General features: G+C 51.9%; 4 non-coding genes and 2 pseudogenes across 4 annotated transcripts; all 6 read right to left on the reverse strand.

Moving 5' to 3' along the window:
* Window positions 1–4,577: 4,577 nt before the first annotated feature.
* Window positions 4,578–4,694, reverse strand: LOC115161675 (U5 spliceosomal RNA). Its single transcript, XR_003869369.1, has one exon. It is a non-coding gene; the product is annotated as a U5 spliceosomal RNA (small nuclear RNA).
* Window positions 4,695–5,350: 656 nt separating this feature from the next.
* Window positions 5,351–5,533, reverse strand: LOC115161583 (U2 spliceosomal RNA). Its single transcript, XR_003869298.1, has one exon. It is a non-coding gene; the product is annotated as a U2 spliceosomal RNA (small nuclear RNA).
* Window positions 5,534–7,848: 2,315 nt separating this feature from the next.
* Window positions 7,849–7,965, reverse strand: LOC115161666 (U5 spliceosomal RNA). Its single transcript, XR_003869362.1, has one exon. It is a non-coding gene; the product is annotated as a U5 spliceosomal RNA (small nuclear RNA).
* A 639-nt stretch (window positions 7,966–8,604) lies between these two features.
* On the reverse strand, window positions 8,605–8,781 carry LOC115161562 (uncharacterized; annotated as a pseudogene).
* A 5,688-nt stretch (window positions 8,782–14,469) lies between these two features.
* Window positions 14,470–14,586, reverse strand: LOC115161618 (U5 spliceosomal RNA). Its single transcript, XR_003869315.1, has one exon. It is a non-coding gene; the product is annotated as a U5 spliceosomal RNA (small nuclear RNA).
* A 1,120-nt stretch (window positions 14,587–15,706) lies between these two features.
* On the reverse strand, window positions 15,707–15,885 carry LOC115161569 (uncharacterized; annotated as a pseudogene).
* Between the last annotated feature and the right edge of the window lie 791 nt (window positions 15,886–16,676).

The following is a 16,676-nucleotide window of genomic DNA, read 5'->3' on the forward strand; positions in this document are numbered from 1 at the left end:
GATGGCAATACATCCACCTTGAGAACCAGGACCTTGCCTAAAAAGGACAACGACCTAGCCCTCCACATCGCTAGCTTCTTCTGTACCACTGCGATGCCCATGTTCCAGTTCAGCGTCGCTGAGCCGGAGGTCTCAAAATGGACCCCGAGTATCCTCAGGGCCCCGTTACAGAGAGATAACCCTCCGGGCACATCCGTCCTACCACTCCATCTTCCGAAAAACTTAACGGAAGACTTCGCGTGGTTAAGAACCGCCCCCGACGCTCGGGTGAAGTCCCCAATAATGGCAAGGGACCTTGTCAGGCACGAGTCCTTGCAAAGCAGCAAGGATGTGTCGTCGGCGTACTGTGTCAACTTGACACGGAGACCGCCACTTCCAGGGATCAGCAAGCCCTCCACCCCTGTGTCTGCCCTAATGGCAGCCCCCAGAGGCTCCATGTACAGAACGAATAGGAGAGCTGAGAGCGGGCATCCCTGCCTGACCCCAGACGAGAGGTCAAAAACTTCACCTAAGTGACTGTTTACGCTAACTCGGCACCCCGCTCCGACATATAATGTACGGATCCATCCTATAAACTTCTCCCCAAATCCTAATCTACCTAACACCCTGAATAGAAAGGATCTATTCACGCGATCAAAGGCTTTCGCCTGATCAAGCGCTGCTACCATTAAAGGCAGCCCCCTATCTTCTACCCAAGCGATGGAGTCCCTGATCAACTGTAGGTTCCATCTGATCGAGCGACCCTCTACCCCGCACGTCTGATCCTCATGGACGACGTAGGGAAGGGCTGTGCGCAACCGGTCTGCTAAAACCTTTGCAAGTAGCTTGTAATCTACGCACAGCATGGTCAACGGCCGCCAGTTGCCAAGGTCAGTTGCTTCCCCCTTCTTATAAAGAAGTGACAGCACACCGACAACCATTGATCCCCCCGGGACCCCCGTCTCAAGGATGGCCTTCAAGACTTCGAGGACCACTGGTCCAAGTATACCCCAAAACTTGAGGTAAAACTCGGCCGGCAGCCCATCCATCCCAGGCACCTTCCCTTTTCCCATCCTCCTGAGAGCGCTCTCAACCTCCTCGAGGGAGATCTGAGCCTCCATCACATCTCTAATGTCCTCCGGCAATCGCCGGGACAAGTGTTCTAAAAACACATCTCCCTGCTCTACATCTATTACCCTCTCTTTAAATAAACCTCGGTAATGATCAGTTGTTACCCTGACCATTTCCTCCGGTTTTCTAACTATGCTACCATCTTCTTTCCTCACCCCATGCATTATCTTCCTACTCTGTCTGCCCTTAACCGACTTAAAGAACATAGCGGAACAAGTCTCATTATGTTCTAGAAAGCCATTATGCGCCCGCTCCAGGAAAGCTCGAGCCTTCCGCTCCTGCAGCTCCCTGAGCTGCGCCTTCAGGTCAGTGGATCTCTCCCAGTCAATCGACCCGCCGAGGTTGCCTGCCTCGTACTCGAGTTCGAGCAACCTTTGGATATGATCCACCTCCCTCCTTTCCTCCCTTTTTTTCCTCCTGCAATATCCTATTATAAAGGCCCTAATCCTTACCTTAACTAAATCCCACCACTCTAACACCCCCTTACACATGGACCGGAGGCCTTCAAGCCCCCGAAAGAAACCAAAAAAGGTGTCAACGAAAGCTTGCTCCTCCAGCACATCCCGATCTAATTTCCAGTACCCCCTACCGAAGAGGCAGACTGGCGACCCCACCTGCAGGAGCACCCCGTCGTGATCTGAAAAGAACACAGGCAACAGCCGCCCAGACAACTGACCCAAAGACCTGGATACAAAAATGTAGTCGAGCCTCCGCGCAACCCCCCGGGAGTTGCGCCATGTGGGACCAGCCATTGTCGGAGTAGTGTGCAGGCCTCCATCAACCAGACCATGGCAAGCCATTAGCCCGGTGATGGAGCCTGCACTACTATCCCTCACTAACCCTAAATCTATGTTAAAATCCCCACCTATCACCAAGTGCCTATTTGTAACACACAGGGGCGCCAGACAGTCCACCATCTCCCTCCTGTCTGCCGCCACCTGTGGCCCATACACCACCACTAACCTATACCTACTATCCCTAAAAGTGACATCCACCCCCAACACCCTCCCCTGCATTACAACAAAAGATCCCTCCACCTTCACCTCCCTATTCCCAAACAAAATCCCCACCCCTGTAGAATGCACCCCACCTATACCCCAAACTGACTCCCCCTTATCCCACTCCTTACTAAACCTGATGACATCCCCTCCATCCCTCAGGTGAACCTCCTGTAAAAAGCAAACATCAAAACCCACCCCCTCCAAAAAACTAAAAACCGCCCTCCTCTTAACAAAATCCCTCAAACCCCTTACATTTAAACTAAAAATATTAACAGAAAATGTCATTTAAAATTAAAACCCTACATCAACGAATTGAAACCCCAAAATAACAAAACAACAGGAGACTCACCCGATGCTCCCCTGCTTCTTCTCATCCGGCGGGGACGTCTTCTCCTCTCCTGACGTCCCCCCGTCCTCCATCTCTCCAACCCAGGATGCAGGCATGGTGTTAGGCCTTGGAGTGCCCTGCATCCTGGGTTCCCCACCAACACCCTCCGTTCCTCTCTCCCTGTAGGCTTCTGGACTGAGGTCGAGAGCAGGGGACCCCATCTCCCCAAGCAGGAGTTGAGATCCCCCCTCAGACTCCCAGCCCAGCGCCACGTCCTGGGAGTCACCCTCCACCAGACGTTGAGGGGCCGAGGAAAACAGCGAGGACAAGGCCTTTCCTCCCTCCCCCATCACACGCTTGGCCATCCCCTCCACACCCCCCTCCCTCTCACTGCATTCCGGGCCCCCCCTCTTCCCTTTCTTCTTTGTCGTTGGAGGCGTTGAAGGCAGCGGAGAGACACCACTCCCCCTCCCCGCCAGCTCCTCCACCATCCCCCTCATCTCTTCAATGAGGGCGCTCGACATACAGTCCCCCCACTCCTTCACTCCTCCTCTCTTCTCTGCTCCTTCTTCTGGTCCCATCTCCTCCATTTCCGTCACCGTTCCCTCCTCCACCTCCGCTCTCTCTACTGTCCCAGTCTCCTTCTTCTCCTCTCCTTCACCTCCTTCCACCTCCTTCCCCTCCTCTCCTTCTGTTCCGATCTTCTCTTCCGCTTTCCTCTCTCCTCTCGCAGCCTCCTTCCTCACCTCCTCTTCCCGTGCATCCTTTTCCCCTGTGCCATCACTTTCTTCCGGTCCCTTTCTTTCTCTTCTTCCCCCATCCCCCGTTCCCCCTCCAGCTGCAGACGCGTATGACCTTTGACGAGCCGGGCAATCACGCCACAGGTGTGTTGACGATCCACACCCGTGGCAAGCCTTGGGCTCGTCACAATCCTTGGCCTCGTGCTCTCCCGACCCACAGAACTTGCATTTTCTGGTGTTGCACGAGGCCAGGATATGACCGTAGGCCATACAACGCCTGCAGAACGGGGGCTGACGGGCATAAAACAATGTCCCCCTGTCAGCCCCCAGGGAGAACATTGCCGGGGGATGGAGGTAGCCACCCAAACCCTTCGGGGACTCCCTGAGAAGTACCTGGAACCCTCTCCTCCCGTTCCAGAATCCCAGGGAGTCCCTGAGGTGCCTCGCTGAGGAGACATTGTCTACGTATCTCCCCAGAAAGGCCCTCACCTCCTCATCCTTCACATGTGGGTTATACATAGTGACGGTGACCACCCTGAAATTGTTCTTAGCCAGGCTGGTCACCTCGTAATGGCACAGGGGTCCTTCTTTCCCAACCTCTCTTGCCTTCCTTAGTACCTCTTCATGCTTCTCCTCCTTGTGTAGTGTCACATCAAAAGCTCCCTCCATGGGATTTGCTTGGAGACATAACACGTCTTTCACATCCAATTTCAGGGTCCCCATTAGGATGGTTCTCCCGAATGTCTCTCTTCCGAACTGTTCCACTTCTTTATTCTTCCAAGCAAATCTCACCGTGTTTGCTATCCCGGTACCTGGCATCCCCTTGTTGGACGAGTAGCGTGCCATTTCCGTCCTGGAAAATGACACTCTTTTCAAAAAACAAAAATACTCTCTTTAAAAAGAAGCCCAAAAATAATTTTCCAAAATTGGAAAGGTTTTCCACTCAAAACCCGTATCGCCCTCCTACCTTCGACCTTTTGACTCAGCGAGCTCTGGGGCACCTCGGTACCAAGCTTGATCTGAGCCAAAAGGCCGAGAAGCGATAACCCACAAATTGACCCCTGCACCCGCCGGGCCCCCGGGGGTCTCGGCAGACCTCAGCGGTTTGGCAAAAGTTGTCTCCTCCCCACCCGACGCTTCCCTGGTGACAGGCGGGTGTTTTTTTTAACAAGTCGCTAATGCGTCTTTAAGTCACTAGCTCTTTAAGCCTAGTGCGACTATTTGTTCAAAGCCCGGAAAACACGTCAGTCGTCGTCGGGCTTGAACTCAATTGCCCGAGCGACTACTTTGAGTGGAAAAATACGCCGGTCGGTCGGTCGGTCAGCCGGCTTCAAGTCAAACGCCTGAGCAAAAAGTCTCGGCGTCATCTCTGTCAATTTCTCTTGAAACAAGATACCGGGCTCTGCCAGAGGCAAAGCCCTTCCAAAAATATGTTGAACTCGTAAGTGTTCCTCTCCACGGAAGTCTTTAGTAAAAGGCGAAAGGCTTGTGCGTAATGAAGAGAAACCAGAGTCGTATGGAAGTCAGAGGTCGGGGCCCGAGACACACACTGTGCACTCTAGGCCGGGTGCCCGCGGGTGGTTCCCGAACCCACTCTTCCAAGTTTGAGGGCTGTGGGTAAAAATTCACAGACAGACAGACAATCCTGGTGAAGTGATTGTATTTTTTGGGGGGGTCAAAAACAGAGACAGACAGACAGACAGACAGACAATCCTGGTGAAGTGATTGTATTTTTTGGGGGGTCAAAAACAGAGAGAGACAGACAGACAGACAGACAATCCTGGTGAAGTGATTGTATTTTTTGGGGGGTCAAAAACAGAGAGAGACAGACAGACAGACAGACAGACAGACAGACAGACAGACAGACAGACAATCCTGGTGAAGTGATTGTATTTTTTGGGGGGGTCAAAAACAGAGACAGACAGACAGACACACACACACACAGAGACACACACACACACACACACACACACACACACACACACACACACACAATCCTGGCCAATGTTTTTTTTTTTTTTTAAGTAAAATGGCGGGAAAACGGGGGACCCCATGAAGGGGGCTTCGCCCTTGTTTCAGTTTGGATGATTCTTCTTTTTTCATTCCTTCTCTTCTTCTGCTAGCTGTTTTACATAGCTTTGTGTATTTCTTTTTCCTTGACAATGAGAGAAAAGTGTTGCACCGTTCCCGGAGGTACTGCAATACCGGGTCGATGCGTGGAGCGGATGGAGCAAGCCCCATTTCCGACTCCCTGTTCGAAAAATCCATTTAATATGTAGTCCCCCGATGGGGGACATATCAGATATTAAACTGATAAGAACAGATTTAACAAAATATATTTATTACGTTCCAAACCAACCAAAATTTTCCACAAATCAATCAGTTCAAACACAAGTTCCAATAAACACAAAAATAGACATTTCAAAACTATTCACCAATAACCAAACCCAATACCCATATCAAATAACCAAAAAAAACACTCACCCTTTACTCCCGACCGACGGGGACGCCTCCTCCACTCCTGACGCTCCACCGTCGGCCACCATCCCCTCTCCCCTGGAAACAAAAACACTACCCGGCACACCCACACTCTGTGCCTTGTGCCCCCCACTCAAATCCACCACTCCCCCCTCCTCCCGACTCCGGCCCGGGGACCCCCCGCCCCCAAACAGGGAGCTTAAGCCTCCCTCCATCACCCAATCCTGGGCCATGCTTGTTAGGTCCAGCTCCGACAGGGGTGTAAAGGAGAAGGAAGAGGGAGCCCACGAGGGCCCTGCAACCTCCCCCTCCCCTCCCCCCTGATCTGCCCTCCCCTCTTTTTTTCCACCCGTCCTCCTCGAGCGTTCCCCTTTTTTCGACCTTTTGGTTGGTGGAGTAAAAGGCAAAATGTTTTCATAAATTGCCTCTTTCTCCACCTCCACCTGTGCTCCCACCACTTCACAGTCCCCCCACTCCTTCACCCCCTCTCCCTCTAGTCTCGCCTCCGATGCCTTCTCTGTCTCCTTCCTCTCCGATGCCTTCTCATTCTCCATCTTCTCCGATTCCTTCTCTGTCTTCCTCTCTGATGCCTTCTCTATCTTCTTCTCTGCTGCCTTCTCTATCTTCCTCTCTGATGCCATCTCTGTCTCTCTCCTCTTCGATGTCTTCTTTGTCTCCTTCCTCTCCGTAGCCTTCTCTGTCTCCTTCCTCTCCACCGCTGTCTTCTCTGGTCCCTCCACACTCCTGACTCCTTCCTCCTCCTCTCCTTTGGCCTCCTGTGCTTCTGGTTGCACTATGACCATTTCTTCTTTGTCTTTTCTTTCTCCTGCTGCCGCTTTTTTCTCCTCTCCCCGTTGTGTGTCCGCTCCCTCCGTGCCTGTTTTCAGTTTTGGGTCTCCTCTTCTTCCCCCATCCCCGGCTCTCGCTCCCCCCCCAGCTGCAGATGCGTATGACCTCTGACGCTCCGGACATTCGCGCCACAGGTGCGTTAGCATACCACACCCGTGGCATGCCTTCGGCGCGTCACAGTCCCTCGCCTCGTGCTCCGCAGATCCACAATACCTGCACTTCTTTATGCTGCACGAGGCGAGGATGTGGCCGTAGGCCATACACCGCCTGCAGAACGGAGGCTGACGGGCATAATGCAACGTCCCCCGGTCAGCCCCCAGGGAGAACATAGCCGGAGGATGGAGGTAGCCTCCCAGGCCCCCTGGTTCTTCTCTAAGAAGGGCCTGATACCCTCTCTTCCCAGTCCAAAACCCGAGTGAGTCTTTGAGGAGCCTTCCTGAGGAGATGTTGTCCATATACCTCCCCAGGAAAGTCCTCACCTCTTCTTCCTTCACGTGAGGGTTGTACATAGTGACCGTCACAACTCTAAAATTGGTCTTCGCCAAGCTCGTCACAGCATAGTGGCACATAGGTCGTACGTTCACCAAATCCCTCACCTTCTGCATTGTCTCCTCATGCTGCTTCTCCGTATAGAACGTGACATCATACGCGCCCTCTAATGGATTCTCCTGGAGGCAGAAGACATCCTTTACCCCAAGCTTGAGCAAACCCATCAGGATAGTTCTCCCGAACGTTTCCCTCCCAATTGCTCCACCTCCTTATCTTTCCACGCAAATCTTGCCGTGTTGGCCAATCCAACCCCCGGAACAGACCTGTTCGGGATATCCTCCTCCATGTTCTTCGATTAAGAAAAAACTCTCTTCAAAAAAGAAGCCGCTCAAAATTAAAAAACTTTCCTCCCTCCTGCCTTCCTTCGACCTTCTGACTCAGCGGGCTTTGGGGCACCTCGGTACCAAGCTTGATCTGAGCCAAAAGGCCGAGAAGCGATAACCCACAAATTGACCCCTGCACCCGCCGGGCCCCCGGGGGTCTCGGCAGACCTCAGCGGTTTGGCAAAAGTTGTCTCCTCCCCACCCGACGCTTCCCTGGTGACAGGCGGGTGTTTTTTTTAACAAGTCGCTAATGCGTCTTTAAGTCACTAGCTCTTTAAGCCTAGTGCGACTATTTGTTCAATGCCCGGAAAACACGTCAGTCGTCGTCGGGCTTGAACTCAATTGCCCGAGCGACTACTTTGAGTGGAAAAATACGCCGGTCGGTCGGTCGGTCAGCCGGCTTCAAGTCAAACGCCTGAGCAAAAAGTCTCGGCGTCATCTCTGTCAATTTCTCTTGAAACAAGATACCGGGCTCTGCCAGAAGCAAAGCCCTTCCAAAAATATGTTGAACTCGTAAGTGTTCCTCTCCACGGAAGTCTTTAGTAAAAGGCGAAAGGCTTGTGCGTAATGAAGAGAAACCAGAGTCGTATGGAAGTCAGAGGTCGGGGCCCGAGACACACACTGTGCACTCTAGGCCGGGTGCCCGCGGGTGGTTCCCGAACCCACTCTTCCAAGTTTGAGGGCTGTGGGTAAAAATTCACAGACAGACAGACAATCCTGGTGAAGTGATTGTATTTTTTGGGGGGGTCAAAAACAGAGACAGACAGACAGACAGACAGACAGACAGACAGACAGACAATCCTGGTGAAGTGATTGTATTTTTTGGGGGGTCAAAAACAGAGAGAGACAGACAGACAGACAGACAATCCTGGTGAAGTGATTGTATTTTTTGGGGGGTCAAAAACAGAGAGAGACAGACAGACAGACAGACAGACAGACAGACAGACAATCCTGGTGAAGTGATTGTATTTTTTGGGGGGGTCAAAAACAGAGACAGACAGACAGACACACACACACACAGAGACACACACACACACACACACACACACACACAATCCTGGCCAATGTTTTTTTTTTAAGTAAAATGGCGGGAAAACGGGGGACCCCATGAAGGGGGCTTCGCCCTTGTTTCAGTTTGGATGATTCTTCTTTTTTCATTCCTTCTCTTCTTCTGCTAGCTGTTTTACATAGCTTTGTGTATTTCTTTTTCCTTGACAATGAGAGAAAAGTGTTGCACCGTTCCCGGAGGTACTGCAATACCAGGTCGATGCGTGGAGCGGATGGAGCAAGCCCCATTTCCGACTCCCTGTTCGAAAAATCCATTTAATATGTAGTCCCCCGATGGGGGACATATCAGATATTAAACTGATAAGAACAGATTTTTTTTTTTTAGAAAAAATTATTTATTACAATCAATACCATTCATACCAAACAAATCAAAATTTTCATTCAAACTAAATTAATCATGGTATTTTTAGTTCTAAAAACAAACGAAAACCCAAAACAAAAACTCAGGGGAGCATCATCCCTCCCTGTCATCCTAAACCCTAACTTTCCCTCTCTTCCCTTCCCTAATCTAAAATAACCCCAGCCCTAATCCCCCCTTCCATCTCTCCCGGGCAGCATGCTGCCCCCACTTCCTTTCCTCCCTCTTCATTCTCCCTCTCAAATCTCCTTCCACCCTCCTCACTATCCCTTCCACCCCACAATCTTTCCCTGTCTTAACCATGTTCTGCCTGGCTTCCCACAGCCCCCGCTTAAAGAGGCTCATGAGAAGCCAGAGCAGAAACCTGTCCCTATCCGTCCCCCTCGCTCTCCCTACTCCTCTCTCTAACCTAGCCCACGTCAAAACAAAATCCCCTCTTACCCTTCCTAACAACACCCGTGCCTTTGCCCATACTACTCCGGCAATGGCACAGTCCCAAAAGACATGGCGCACAGTCTCCTCCCTGCCACAAGAAAGTCTTGGGCAGGTGGGGGATCGCGCCAAGCTATGCCGGTACATGGTGGAGCGTACCGGCAAACACTTGTGGAGGCTCAACCAATTCAGGTCCTTGAGCCTGTTGTCCAGACCCCGCGCCTGCACTCCCTCCCAGACCACCGCCGGGATGCCCACTACAGGTGCTGGACTTACTGCCCGTCTGACCTCCTCGTACAGGTGCCTGTGGTCTAAACCTACTCGGGCTACTTCAACCTCGGGGTGCGCACGCAGCCACTTGGCCGCATGGCCAAAGTGCCACGGCAGCTGTTCCGCCCGAGGACCCGTGTTAGACCACACCATTACGCTTCTCGCCTGATACGAGAAGAACACCCGCAGGAGGTAACCGGACGGGTGTAGTACTGGCTGAGCAAGCTCCGCCAACAGAAAAGAAACAAAAATTGCGTCCAGCTTGAGGGGGAGATGTGGTACCCCCCTACCTCCCTCCCCGATGGGACAGATCATGCGTGCCCTGGCGACCCACTCGTACCTGCCACCCCACATGAACTGAAACACCAGCCTCACTAGAGGCCTCCTCAGACAAGCCGGCAATGGGTAGATGTACGCCAAGTACAATAGAGATGGCAATACATCCACCTTTAGAACCAGGACCTTGCCTAAAAAGGACAAAGACCTAGCCCTCCACATCGCTAGCTTCCTCTGTACCACTGCAATGCGCATGTTCCAGTTCAGCGTCGCTGAGCCAGAGGTCTCAAAATGGACCCCGAGAATCCTCAGGGCCCCGTTACAGAGAGATAACCCTCCGGGCACATCCGTCCTACCACTCCATCTTCCGAAAAACTTAACGGAAGACTTCGCGTGGTTAAGAACCGCTCCCGACGCTCGGGTGAAGTCCCCAATGATGGCAAGGGACCTTGTCAGGCACGAGTCCTTGCAAAGCAGCAAGGAGGTGTCGTCGGCGTACTGTGTCAACTTGACACGGAGACCGCCACTTCCAGGTATCAGCAATCCCTCCACCCCTGTGTCTGCCCTAATGGCAGCCCCCAGAGGCTCCATGTACAGAACGAAGAGGAGAGCCCAGAGCGGGCATCCCTGCCTGACCCCAGACGAGAGGTCAAAAACGTCACCTAAGTGACTGTTAACGCTAACCCGGCACCCCGCTCCGACATATAAAGTACGGATCCATCCTATAAACTTTTCCCCAAATCCTAATCTACCTAACACCCTGAATAGAAAGGATCTATTCACGCGATCAAAGGCTTTCGCCTGATCTAGCGCTGCTACCATTAAAGGCAGCCCCCTATCTTCTACCCAAGCGATGGAGTCCCTAATCAACTGTAGGTTCCATCTGATCGAGCGACCCTCTACCCCGCACGTCTGATCCTCATGGACGACGTAGGGAAGGGCTGTGCGCAACCGGTCTGCTAAAACCTTTGCAAGTATCTTGTAATCTACGCACAGCATGGTCAACGGCCGCCAGTTGCCAAGGTCGGTTGCTTCCCCCTTCTTATAAAGAAGTGACAGCACACCGACAGCCATTGATCCCCCCGGGACCCCCGTCTCAAGGATGGCCTTCAAGACTTCGAGGACCACTGGTCCAAGTGTACCCCAAAACTTGAGGTAAAACTCGGCCGGCAGCCCATCCATCCCAGGCACCTTCCCTTTTCCCATCCTCCTGAGAGCGCTCTCAACCTCTTCGAGGGAGATCTGAGCCTCCATCACATCTCTAATGTCCTCCGGCAATCGCCGGGACAAGTGTTCTAAAAACACATTTCCCTGCTCTACATCTATTTCCCTTTCCTTAAATAAACCTCGGAAATGATCAGTTGTCACCCTGACCATTTCCTCCGGTTTTCTCACTATACTACCATCTTCTTTCCTCACCCCGTTCATTATCTTCCTACTCTGTCTGGCCCTAACCGACTTAAAGAACATAGCGGAACAAGTCTCATTGTGTTCTAAAAAGCCATTATGCGCACGCTCCAGGAAAGCTCGAGCCTTCCGCTCCTGCAGCTCCCTGAGCTGTGCCTTCAGGGCTGTGGATCTCTCCCAGTCAATCGACCCGCCGAGGTTGCCTGCCTCGTACTCGAGTTCAATCAACCTTTGGATACGATCCACCTCCCTCCTTTCCTCCCTTTTAGTCCTCTTACAATATCCTATTATAAAGGCCCTAATCCTTACCTTAACTAAATCCCACCACTCTAACACCCCCTCGCACATGGACCGGAGGCCTTCAAGCCTCCGAAAGAAACCAAAAAAGGCGTCGACGAAAGCTTGCTCCTCCAGCACATCCCGATCTAATTTCCAGTACCCCCTACCGAAGAGGCAGACTGGCGGCCCCACCTGCATGAGCACCCCGTCGTGATCCGAGAAGAACACAGGCAGCAGCCGCCCAGACAACTGACCCAAAGACCTAGATAGAAAAATGTAATCGAGCCTCCGCGCAACCCCCCGAGAGTTGCGCCATGTGGGACCAGCCATTGTCGGAGTAGTGTGCAGGCCTCCATCAACCAGGCCATGGCAAGCCATTAGCCCGGTGATGGCGCCTGCACTACTATCCCCCGCTAACCCTAAATCTATGTTAAAATCCCCTCCTATCACTAAGTGCCTATTTGTGACACACAGGGGCGCCAGACAGTCCACCATCTCCCTCCTGTCTGCCGCCACCTGTGGCCCATACACCACCACTAACCTGTACTTACTATCCCTTAAAGTGACATCCACCCCCAAAACCCTCCCCTGCATAACAACAAAAGTGCCCTCTACTCTAAACTCCCTATTCCCAAACAAAATCCCCACCCCCGTAGAGTGAACCCCACCTATACCCCAAATTGACTCCCCTTTATCCCACTCCCTACTAAACCTCACGACATCCCCTCCATCCCTCAGGTGAACCTCCTGTAAAAAACAAACATCAAAACCCACCCCCTCTAAAAAACTAAAAGCCGCCCTCCTTTTAACATAATCCCTCAAACCCCTTACATTTAAACTAAACAAAATTAACATAAGATATTATTTTTACAAAACACAACACAAAACTATTTCTTCTTTAAACTAAACCCCAAAACTATCAAAAAAACAGGAGGCTCACCTGATGCTCCCCTGCTCCTTCTCTTCCGGCGGGGACGTCTTCCCCTCTCCTGACGCCCCCCCGTCCTCCTCCATCTCCCCAACCCAGGATGCAGGTATGGTGTTCGGCCTTGGAGTGCTCTGCATCCTGGGTTCCCCACCAACACCCGTCATTTCTTCCTCCCTGTAACTTTCCGGGTTTAGAGTAGGGGACCCCATCCCCTCAAAGAGGAGTTGAGATCCCCCCCCAGACAGCCAGCTCTGAGCCTCTTCCTGGGAGTCACCATCCACCAATTGTTGAGGGGCTGAGGAAACCAGCAAGGAAACTTTTCCCTCCCCCATCCCTCGCTTGGCAACCCCATCCACCTCCCCCTCCCTTTCACTGCCTGTCGAGCACCCCCTCTTCTTCACTTTCTTCCTAGGAGTTGGAGGTAAAGGGGAGACACCCCCCTTCCCCGCCAACTCCTCCACCATTCCTCTCATCTCTTCGACGAGGGCGCTCGACATGCTGTCCCCCCACTCCCTCACCCCCCTTCCCTCCTCCTCCCCCTCCACAGCCCCTGCCACCGGCACCCCCTCCACCACCTCTCCCTCCATTGTTGCGGTGTCTCGCTCCTCCACTCCCTTGCTTCCTTCTGCTTCCTTTTGTTCTTCCGTTCCTTCTGCTGCCGCTCCTTTCTCCTCTTCTTTCCGTGCTGCCTTCCGCTCTGGGCCAGTGCCCTGGTCCTGAGATGGCCTTCCTTCCCCTCCTCTTCTTCCCCCATCCCCCGCTCCTGCTCCCCCCCCAGCTGCAGACGCGTATGACCTCCGACGAGCCGGGCACTCCCGCCACAGGTGTGCTGACGAGCCACACCCGTGGCACGCCTTCGGCTCGTCGCAGTCCCTCGCCTCGTGCTCCACCGATCCACAAATTCGGCACTTTCTTGTGCTGCACGAGGCGAGGATATGACCGTAGGCCATACAACGCCTGCAAAACGGGGGCTGACGTGCATAAAACAACGTCCCCCTGTCAGCCCCCAGGGAGAACATCGCAGGGGGATGGAGGTAGCCACCCTGTCCCTTTGGGTCCTCCCTGAGGAGGGCCTGGAATCCTCTCCTCCCATTCCAAAATCCTAGGGAGTCCCTGAGGAGCCTCTCTGAGGAGACCTTGTCCATGTACCTCCCCAAAAAGGCCCTCACTTCTTCCTCCTTAACATGCGGATTGTACATTGTAACCGTCACTACCCTGAAATTATTCCTGGCCAGGCTTGTTACTCCATAAAAGCACATCGGCCTTTCTCCTTCCAATGCCCTCACCCTCTTCAGGATTTCATCATGCTTCTCCTCTGTATAGCAGGTCACGTCATACGCCCTCTCCATCGGGTTGCCCTGGAGGCAAAGGACATCCTTCACCGACAGCTTTAGGCATCCCATCAGGATTGTTCTTCCAAAGGTTTCCCTCCCAAATTCTTCCACCTCCTGGTCCTTCCATGCAAATCTTAGCGTGTTTGCCAAACCTACTCCCGGTACCGACCTGTTCTTTATATTTTTCTCCATTTTTCCAGAAGAAAAAAAAAAGCTCTCTTAAAAGAAGCCAAATGGAAAATAAAGGATATCCAAAAAAACTGATTCCTGTAAACAAAAACTAAATTTCCTCCCTCCTGCCTTCCTTCGACCTTTTGGCTCAGCGGGCTCTGGGGCACCTCGGTACCAAGCTTGATCTGAGCCAAAAGGCCGAGAAGCGATAACCCACAAATTGACCCCTGCACCCGCCGGGCCCCCGGGGGTCTCGGCAGACCTCAGCGGTTTGGCAAAAGTTGTCTCCTCCCCACCCGACGCTTCCCTGGTGACAGGCGGGTGTTTTTTTTAACAAGTCGCTAATGCGTCTTTAAGTCACTAGCTCTTTAAGCCTAGTGCGACTATTTGTTCAAAGCCCGGAAAACACGTCAGTCGTCGTCGGGCTTGAACTCAATTGCCCGAGCGACTACTTTGAGTGGAAAAATACGCCGGTCGGTCGGTCGGTCGGTCAGCCGGCTTCAAGTCAAACGCCTGAGCAAAAAGTCTCGGCGTCATCTCTGTCAATTTCTCTTGAAACAAGATACCGGGCTCTGTCAGAAGCAAAGCCCTTCCAAAAATATGTTGAACTCGTAAGTGTTCCTCTCCACGGAAGTCTTTAGTAAAAGGCGAAAGGCTTGTGCGTAATGAAGAGAAACCAGAGTCGTATGGAAGTCAGAGGTCGGGGCCCGAGACACACACTGTGCACTCTAGGCCGGGTGCCCGCGGGTGGTTCCCGAACCCACTCTTCCAAGTTTGAGGGCTGTGGGTAAAAATTCACAGACAGACAGACAATCCTGGTGAAGTGATTGTATTTTTTGGGGGGGTCAAAAACAGAGACAGACAGACAGACAGACAGACAGACAGACAGACAGACAGACAGACAATCCTGGTTAAGTGATTGTTTTTTTGGGGGGGGTCAAAAACAGAGAGAGACAGACAGACAGACAGACAGACAGACAGACAGACAGACAATCCTGGTGAAGTGATTGTATTTTTTGGGGGGTCAAAAACAGAGAGAGACAGACAGACAGACAATCCTGGTGAAGTGATTGTATTTTTTGGGGGGGTCAAAAACAGAGAGAGACAGACAGACAGACAGACAGACAGACAGACAGACAGACAGACAGACAGACAGACAATCCTGGTGAAGTGATTGTATTTTTTGGGGGGTCAAAAACAGAGAGAGACAGACAGACAGACAATCCTGGTGAAGTGATTGTATTTTTTGGGGGGGTCAAAAACAGAGAGAGACAGACAGACAGACAGACAGACAGACAGACAGACAGACAGACAATCCTGGTGAAGTGATTGTATTTTTTGGGGGGTCAAAAACAGAGAGAGACAGACAGACAGACAATCCTGGTGAAGTGATTGTATTTTTTGGGGGGTCAAAAACAGAGAGAGACAGACAGACAGACAGACAATACTGGTGAAGTGATTGTATTTTTTGGGGGGTCAAAAACAGAGAGAGACAGACAGACAGACAGACAGACAGACAGACAGACAATCCTGGTGAAGTGATTGTATTTTTTGGGGGGGTCAAAAACAGAGACAGACAGACAGACACACACACACACAGAGACACACACACACACACACACACACACACAATCCTGGCCAATGTTTTTTTTTTTTAAGTAAAATGGCGGGAAAACGGGGGACCCCATGAAGGGGGCTTCGCCCTTGTTTCAGTTTGGATGATTCTTCTTTTTTCATTCCTTCTCTTCTTCTGCTAGCTGTTTTACATAGCTTTGTGTATTTCTTTTTCCTTGACAATGAGAGAAAAGTGTTGCACCGTTCCCGGAGGTACTGCAATACCGGGTCGATGCGTGGAGCGGATGGAGCAAGCCCCATTTCCGACTCCCTGTTCGAAAAATCCATTTAATATGTAGTCCCCCGATGGGGGACATATCAGATATTAAACTGATAAGAACAGATTTTTTTTTTTTTTTTCAAAATGTATTTATTACCATCAATTTGTCAAACAAATACCTTCAATAATTCAACCAAAATCAATTATATATCATAATCCAACCGTCAAACAAATACCTTCAATAATTCAGCAAAAATCAATTATATATCAAAGTCCAAATTAATATTTCAAAACCAATAATCGATAACCAAAACTATAAACAATTCAGGGAAGCATCTTCCCTCCCCTTCTACCACACAAACTTCCCATACGCACCCCAAAGAAAAAGTTCTCACCTGACCTACGAGGACGTCTTCTCCCCTCCTAAAACAACCTCTTCATCCACCATACCCTGCCCCTTAGATGCAGGACCGGCACCCGGCACCTTCGCACCCCGCATCATGTACTCCACCCCAAAATCCACCACCCTTCTCTCCGGGCTCTTGCCCGAGGACCCCGCATCCCCAAACAGAAAGCTTGGTCCCCCTTCCAATGCCCAACCCTGGGCCATGCCTGGGAGGTTTATTTCAGTCAGGGGTGTAGGTGAAGAGGGGGCCACCCAGGGCCCCGAACCTTCTTCCTCCCCCACCTCCAGCTTTTCCACCCTTATCTTCCTCCTCGGAGGAGGTCCCGGCAAGGGAGAAAACGTATCCCCCCCCGCTAGCTCCTGCTTAACCTCCCCCCTTCCTTTCCCCCTATTCTCCCCCTTCCTCCTCGTCCTTCTGTTTGGCGGAGACTTCGGCCTGACCCTATTCCCCCTCTTCGCCAGCCCCTCTACCAACCCTCTCATCTCCTCTACCCGGGCAGATGATACCTCACAATCCCCCCACTCCTTTACACCC

This window comes from Salmo trutta, chromosome 24, assembly GCF_901001165.1.
Source record: "Salmo trutta chromosome 24, fSalTru1.1, whole genome shotgun sequence".
Lineage (NCBI taxonomy): Eukaryota > Metazoa > Chordata > Actinopteri > Salmoniformes > Salmonidae > Salmo > Salmo trutta.